This window comes from Athene noctua, unplaced genomic scaffold (genome assembly GCF_965140245.1).
Source record: "Athene noctua unplaced genomic scaffold, bAthNoc1.hap1.1 HAP1_HAP1_scaffold_306, whole genome shotgun sequence".
In the NCBI taxonomy this organism is placed as follows: Eukaryota; Metazoa; Chordata; class Aves; order Strigiformes; family Strigidae; genus Athene; species Athene noctua.
In genome coordinates, this window is record NW_027437767.1 from 16,648 (window position 1) to 25,363 (window position 8,716).

The following is an 8,716-nucleotide window of genomic DNA, read 5'->3' on the forward strand; positions in this document are numbered from 1 at the left end:
TTTTAACTGATTAGTGACTCATTTGAAGACAAACAAAAATAGATAAGGTAACACAAGCCTTGTGCTGATCTCAAGCTTAGTAAATTGTTTTCAATTCTTGTTTAAAAATCACCAGAAATTTAGTAGCATTGAATTACTAGTTTTCAGGATAAATGAATGTGTCACAAACTTAAATAGGTTGTGATCTTCTTTTCACAAAGATCAAGCAGCTTCTATGTAGGTACCAAAAAAATGTACTACCTGTGAATTTGGTCTTGTTTGCTGCACCACACAGGAGCAAGAGCATCTATCTCATTAAAGAAAATAATTGAAGGTCGCATCTGGTAGGCCTGGAATGAGAACACAGGGATATTGACAGAAGAAAACCAGCACTATTTTAAAGGGAAAACGGACGAAAAACGTTATGGTTGGAAGGTTACAGGAACTAGATTTTTCAGACCAGCATCAGGGATCTCTACTAACTGAATGAATGGAGTAAGTGGCACAAGTAACAGAAGACAGTGGCCTCTGTCAACCCCCTGAGACTGGGTGACAGGAAACAAGTCACACCAGTAGTTTTTACAGCTCTTCAGCAGCCCCTGAGAACCGAGTCGGCACTTAATTCAACTACAGGTTCTGGAAGCAAGCTTCTGTTATGAATTTAAATGACCGTGCTTTTTGCCTGCATCTCCTTCCCTCTGATCTAAAGCCACCATCTCTCTTGCCTCTTGAAACCCTTTTTGTGGCTGTTATTTGGGAGGGGTTTTGGGGTTCTGTTTTGGGGGATTTTTTGGTAGCAGAGGGTGTGGGTTTGCTTTGTGAGGTTTTCTTGTTTTGTTTTATTAATCTTTTCGAGCACACCTCAAGATTTCAAGCTCCCCAAAAAACTCACTGGAAAAGGAAACCCTGACAATCCCATTTCAGTAGAAGGAACTGACAAAACACGAAAAGGCGTGAACTGTTCTTTAAAAATACTGACCACAGAAAATTACAGTTACAACTCGGACGGAACACATGGCACATTTCAACCTTACTTTATCAAATAATAAACAAAGCTTTCATTCAGATTCACCCACCCATTTACTCAGGCAGTCAGTACCTTTCCTCTTAAAAAAGGCTCTACTCCTGTCACCTTGGCTACATTCGTTAGCAAGTGTAAGTAAAAAAAACCGCACAACTCTTCTCTCCTAAGCAAAAGACTTCTTCTCTACAACAGCAGCAACAGCTGAAGTATGAGAAAAGACAAAACGGATGGAAGTTTTGTGTTCTTACACAATTCAACAAGGCAGCAAACAAAATGAATAAAGAGGATAACAGACGTACAAAACCTTGAGAAAAAAGTCATAGTGTCCCAGAAGGACACTTCCCAAACTGCTGACAAACCAACAGGGGTGGTTACAGCATGGGGGAGCCAAACAAGAACAAACTTCAGTGAAGCATGAGACCAGGCTCTAACATGAATCACCAGTTTGTTTTTCAGTGATGCACTGCATATTCATTCTTGTTTTCACAAGAAGCAAGATTTGATAGTAAAGCATTTCATTCTCCTTCAGAAAGCTTTAAGTTCCTGAATTTGGTCTCTCAGACCATCCACTGCTGATGATAAATGAGGACAAAGTCTAAAGCTGGGAGGGTATTCGGCATTTCCAGATAATCACACTCTTCATCTAAATAAAAAAAAAAAAAAACAAAACTAACCACCACACCACTCTTTCAAAGAGAATTCCAATGAATAAAGAAGCAAAACACTGAAAGATTTTATTTGTACAATTTGTAGTAGTTTTAAGTTACTGAAAGAACTTAAAGTCCTATTTCAATATCCACAATCAAGTTTTGCTGACCAAGAATATGTAAAGCTAACAATTAAATCTCTAATAATTTCATCTCATAACACAGAACTAATTTAGCTGTGTCAGAAGCAGACACATTCTTATTTTAGCCCAAGCACAAACACCCACTGCAAGGGTCTAGTTGCAAGTCCTATCAACTGTAAAATGGGTACCTGGGCCCTTGGAAAAAAAAAAAAAAAAGTAAAAAAGAGTCAGTGGGAGAGACAAGTGGACTTCCAAGCAACAAACTACAGGTGACTACCAGTAGATAATCCCTTCCTGCTTATAAACTAATCAAGTTGCCTTGTACACAGAACTCAAAAGAAAAACACCACAACCCCACCTTTTAAAAAGGCAAGGCACCTTTGAAGTGTATTCTCACCACACACTCAATCTTTGAACCCACACATATTCTGGATTCAATCCGTTTTCAATCAATCACTTTTTGCTACTGCTAAAAAACGCCACCAGTGCTGCTGAAAATTCTGAAGCATGGAAATATATTGACACCTCAGTCAAATATTCTCCAGAAAACAAGTGAATTATAGTTTTAAACAACCTCTCTTACCTTGGCGTTTGAACTTTCAATCTCTCAAGGAATTCCGGGTAAAACAACAGAAAAACAACCATCTCTCTTAAAGCTGCAATGTGGTCAGAAAGACAACCCACACCATCAAATCAGACCTAAAGAAAAAGTCAACAGAACACATTTCTGCATGCTAAGGAAAGCTGCGCCCTCACATGAGGTTCCTAGAAATCACACATCAGCACAAAGGGAACGTTCTGGGCAGTTTTCAAATTGCTCGAGAGAAAACTGTAAACCAAGGTGGTTGTAGACAAAACATTACTGAAAGCTTTTACAAACACTGGAAGCATCTCCCTGAGACAATGAACTAAAAATACTCACCGAACAATCTATTTGCATTGGATCACCATCAGACAGACTTGCTCCAATTCTCATTCGATCCCTGGGAATTCCCTTTAATTCGTCTTTCCCCAAGTTTACTGGAAGACACCTGGTTTGAATGAAGGAGAAAGAGAAAGGCGCTTTCTAACTCAGGATGCAGCTAGAAGGTTTTTGCTTTTAGGAGGATGGCAAGTGAATGCAGAAAACCTTACGCATGTCCATAAACTTCCTAAATAGTTAAATATTCATTTAATTGGGTTTACATTTAATATCCGTGAGCAAATAAAGGAAAACGGTCACTCCAGACATTGAGCTGTTAATTATTCTCACACCTCTTTGCACTTACGAATATTCACACCAGCATGAATGCAAGAAACAGCTATTCTGTACGTGGAGACCGTGAACTGACCTTGACTTGTGTGATGGAAGAACCTCCCAAAACACACTGACATCTTTCAGAGATTTTACACTTAGAAAGTTACAGCCCAAGGGGTTACTTATTTCTGTGCAGATTAACATTAGAAAGGCTACCCACCACTGCTCCTACTTGCTGAGGACTTTGGGATATACGTGCCAGAAGACACACGTCTGAAAGACATCAGGCTGAAAACTCATCTATTAGGTTGTCCTTAAAATAGTTTTTCGAGAGCATCTCATGTAACAAAACCTCGGTCACTTCCTCTATTTATATGAACATTTTCTGCTATGGTGGTTTTCTTCCTGAATAAACCTCTGCAAAGCACAGTAATTAAAACATGACATAAACGTTCCTCACCCCATTCCTGCCTAGAAAACAAATTGCTTATTAAAAATCAATTCAAAAAAATAAATTCTGGAGAGTCCAGTTACAGCTGTCAGTACCAACAGATCCGATCAGATATTGCCACCGTTTCAAAAGTGTACAAGGTGAAGAGGATAGCACTTCAGTTAGGCAGATGCAAACCCCTCCCAAATTCTCCAATTTCATTAACTTTCTTAAATCTGTTACAGCTGCGTTTCCCACCCCTCTCATGCTGCTCTTTGTCACCAGAGGAGGATGCGGAATCACTCTGGTGGGCTGCCCGTCTGTCTGCAGACACAGAAACAAGCAAGCAACAAAACTGAGGTACGCCCTAAGTCATATCAAAATCTAAGTGAATTCAATCTCAGAATTTACTTTGAGATCTATTAAGTTTCCCAATCACTGCACTCTTAAGATCCAGTGTCAAGTTACATTACGTGGTTTTCCTTGTGACAGCAAAATTTAGTTTTTCTTAGGAAGGTAAAATGTTTAACCAGTTCATTGTGTCCAATCTCTTTCTCTCACACACAGTGAGTTTCACTTGGCATTACATATCCACTCCGGGAAACAGAAACTTTAACTTATTTAAAAATTGGGCTTCAAACCCCTGCCTTCTCTTTTCAAGGATGCAAACCAAAATGCTCCTTCTCTCTAGCAAGAGACCCCATTCTCCCTGCTCTAACTGGCTACAGGATCCAAAATCCTGTTGTCATTACTACTGCAATTCATAATCTCATTTAGCATTTTTCTTGTTTAATGCTAGTTTCATACAGAAACATTAACTGATTCCAGAAAGAAACCAGAATCAGTATTTGGGCGATTTAAAAAAAAAAAAATTAAACCCTCCATACAGGTTCTCCCTCTAACTCAATTACCTTCAATTTTAAGAAAATAATCTGTATCCCTCAAGATTCAATAGTCTACGATTTTCAGACAGATATTTTGGCTTCAGTTCCAGAATAAAAAAAAAAAAAAAAATCTCACTTCCACAATCTCAGCCACAACCTCCCTAACCACCTTATCACTGCTAAGGTAGCATCAGTGAAAAGGCAGTAAATCTGCCTTCTAAAAAAATCTAATGGCTAATAAAAAGTATAGCCTCCCCTCCTCAAACATTCCTTGTCTTTATACCCTCAGACAACAGCAAACATCCTACTATTAACCTGCAATTACCACCAGTACAGAAACCCTCAAAAGCTTTATTCAGTGACGTGACTGACAGCACTATTGAAAAAGAAGAACTATCACTATTCTACAGAAGAACTAGACACCAACCTGTTATTTCTTCCAGAAGACCCTCGTGACTGACTGTTTCTAAAGGAACACCCGACAGGTGAAGACTGGCCCAAAAAACACATCTTACATTGGTTTGGTTCTGTTGAAAGCAATGAATTTACAGCACTGCTACAAACAAAGCAGTATAGCTAAGGAGGCAGAAGATGGAATGTGTTTCACCCATCTCTAATTGCAGAAGAAGTGTCAAGTGATTTGGGGAAGGGGATTTTTTTTTTTTAAAATCAATGCACAGTAGAAGTGAAAACACACACCCCTGCTTTTTAAGAACTGAAAAACACAGGAGTAAGATTATCAAGTATGTTTAATTACTGTTCTTTGAAGGATACGTAGGTCATTGTTTGACCCAAAATCAACAGCAAGTGTGCCAAACAGCAAAGAAGGATACCGTGCACAGGATACATGCATTTCAGAACATTTACTTGCAGAGTAAAGGTAAGAAATGTCAAGAGAAGTTGAGTGTGTGTATATATTCTCATTCCAAAAAAATTTCACTCCTATGCAAGAAGTTAGCTTGAAGAGGAGCTGTGCATGTAACGTACTTGCCATTGGAGCTTGACAGCGCTCAACGGTTTTTCTCTGTCGAAAGGAGAAGGGCTTCCGAGTGTCTTCACCACCACCTTCCGCCTCGCCACCTTCTGATGGAACTACTGTGCAGTGACATAACATTAAACGGGTTTGAAGTACTGTGGCAAATTAAATTAAAATGCACTACTCAGATGCCTACGTGCCCAAAGTGTCACCAGCCCTTTTTATCTCCCTGCCCGTCTCGTCCCACTCTTGTTCCTCCCCAAATTACCTCAACCCCTCCCTTGTCCTGCCTTTGCTTCCTGCCCTAAAGATCCCATAATAAGTCCTGTGCAAACTGCGCTTCCCCTGCCTCCCACAGTATGTCCCACCCCTGGGCAGTAACCCCTTAGTCCAAAAGGTGACTGGAGAGCTGCTCCCAAGGACTCATCCACACGGTTTCACAGCTGCACACCGGGGCTGACGGCTCTCCTGGGGCAGCCCTGGGAGGGGCCCAGACAAGGCAGCTGCTCCTCCTCGATTTGGGTCCCTGCCTCTCACTGTGCCCCCCTGGGCTCGTGCATCGAGGACTGCGATGGGCGGATGGCCCTGGGATGGGCCTGGCAGTAGCCCAGCAGGGCATTGTTTGGGCTCCCCCTCCTGCCACTGTCTCAGAGCTCTCTTGCACGTGCGCAGAGATCTATCACAAAAATCTAACACTGATCGGCTCAGCTACTGCCAATCCTCTTCTGTCCCTAAGTACAGTCTCACCCCCTTCTTTTCCATCCAGAAAACTCCTGCAAGGGTCATTGCACTGACTGCCTTCATCACAACTATTGCACTCCTTAAAACAAAGTTTCCCCCCCTCACTTCAAACATCAAGTTAAGATGCCTTTTTATGATTTAACCTTATTCCTCATGGTATTTCCACAAACACCAGGATGGCAGCTCCTAACAGCCCGGACGGCAGCTTCCACCGACTGCTGCTAAACACAAAAAGGAATGCCGCTATCTTCTCCCCTGCTGATCTTCATGCTCAGGAGCTTTCCATACACCCTTGACAGCCCACCTAACTTCTGCAAAACACTCTCGTTGTGCTGCTCAACACCAGGAAAACTGTCCTGCTCCTGCTGTAGTAAGATCGGTCTTCCTTATTCTGAGTAACACCGTCCATTGCTTTCTATTCCCACCTGTCCACAGCCGTCTGTTGCCTTTTATCTTGTAAGCATTTTGGAAAGGCATCCTATTTTTGTTCCCCTCTGAATGCCTGTTCTGAGCTCACTACACTACAGTCCTAGAGTCCGTGACTATGGCTTGTAACGTCAACAGCAATACGGAATTTTTCAGTAGGTGAAAAACATCCAGTAGTTCAGCTCATCTCAATTGTTTAAGACAAGGCTTTAGGCTAGAGCGTGGTAAAGAAAATCTAAAACAGAACTAACCTACAATGTCATCTGGCTTCTCACCTATTTCTCTGTCACCTGTTTGGATTTCCTCCTCTCCTTGGGAGTAAATATTGAGGTTTTCCTAATGAGAATAAACAAGAAAGATCAGTCACAAGTGTGCAGAAAGCCTAACATGGGCATATTTGGTGCCTCTATAGTAACATTACCAAGGCACTCCATATACAAAAGAGATTCAATTAAAGTACAAGAGAGAATAGGAACATCATTCTGGCACCCAAGATTTCAGCACAAGAATTTCTGCTCTAAAATAGGCCTTAGGACACAAGGAAGCTAAATACTTCTCCAGACACAAAACCAAAGCGTATCTATCAATCATTCACAGGTTAATAATCCAAGAGTGTGGCAGAACCCAGGAAAACACAATTCCCAGCGGACAAAAAAAAAAACAAAACGCCCAACCCAAACCAAAAATCAGACAGGCATTTCAGAGATGATACACAAAGTACTAGGGGTAATCCTGGTTTCATCAGAAAAAAAACCAAAAACTTAAAAAATGGAATTCAGATCTAAAGAAAACACTCTGGGAAGTAGGCTATGAAGATGCTTAAAAAATGAAGTACCTGTCATTCAAAAGGACAGCAAGATGCTCTACTATGAAGATGTCTCTGCACCTGGCAACGCCGAAAACAGACACCAGTGACCAATTTGAACATAAGCTGGGCCCAAATCCTTTACTCAGGAAGCATCTTCCAAAGAACACACACTCACTCATTCCCACACACACTCGCACATCTGGAAGTCTAGAACAGCCACAAGCACCTATTTCCAAAAAAACTGGGTTAAACAGATTGGCTAGGAAGTAAAAAGGCTCCCACCTTATATAGATCAAGATATTAACAACAGTTACCAGACATATGGGCAGAGGAGAAGACCCTCCCTTCCTGATCCACAGCAGCTGTACACTAGCAGCTGTTGCTAACAGCATCCAGAAAGTTCCAAGTGCTGTAACAGCGGTGGACCACTACAACAGAGGGCACCTGCGGCCTAGCAGCAATCGCTAGGACACAATGTTTACGTGGGGGCACGTAGAAACACCTCAGCCTGACCACTGAATACACTTAGCTCTGGCTGCCAGGAACAGCACCTTTCTCTGCTGTGCAAAGAAGGAGAAAGCCCCTAGCCAATAGTATGCCATAGCACAAAGGCTTGATAATAAGGCTCAGTTTAGTATTTTTGCAAGATGATGAAAAAAACCCCACTTACTTTGTTATAAGGTTGTCAAACAAGACAGATTGAGTTGTAGCGATGTAATGACTCTGTCGAGGTCCACAGCTTCGGTGGACCTCCAAACCCTCATTTTCGTCACAGACTTGTTCTGCAGCTTTTGCTTCAGCTCTTGTCCTCAGTGTTCCGGTGACTAAAACGCACTCATATATAAAATACTCTGAGGCAGAAAATATGTTATTCCCTTCATTTCACTGCTTCTCTACTAAAAAAAAAGTATGCAATGGATTGATTTTTTTCTTTTAAATACTGAACTAGAAGTTACTGTTGTAACCACAGCATCCAACTTAAATTACTTATCTTCACCTACTTAGAAGCAGGACCTGTATCGCAAGTTTTTAAGAGACTGAAAAGACACTCTGATGGAAACAAACGCACAACTTCTGTTCTGTGCAGTTACCTTCTTCCTGAAATCAACAAATAACTCCCGATAAAGTGGCTTTACTCCACTCATGTAAAATTCTATCCGATTGCTTTTTTAGAAAATTGTTTATGTGGGAAGTCTGTGCTTAAGATGCGTGGTTTTAGTATTCTGCTTAAGCATGCATCACATCATTTTCTCCATCAGCACACCAAAGCTCTAGAGGGTAAGAAATTCCTCAACATAAATTCCCAAATACCAAAGAACTCAAACGCTTGCTTGCTTGAAAAAAAAGATCTCCACACCTAGAACTTGAATTATTACACACAAAGTGCATTTCAGGCCCCCTCCCGCATGCAGCCCACAGCT

At 41.3% G+C, this 8,716-nt stretch overlaps 1 long non-coding RNA gene across 1 annotated transcript; it reads right to left on the reverse strand.

The window, feature by feature from the left end:
- Positions 1-2,414: 2,414 nt before the first annotated feature.
- LOC141955552 (uncharacterized) lies at positions 2,415-5,441 on the reverse strand. Its single transcript, XR_012632621.1, has 3 exons — positions 5,332-5,441; positions 2,716-2,824; positions 2,415-2,492 (listed from the first exon to the last, which is right to left on the reverse strand). It is a non-coding gene; the product is annotated as an uncharacterized LOC141955552 (long non-coding RNA).
- Positions 5,442-8,716: the final 3,275 nt, after the last annotated feature.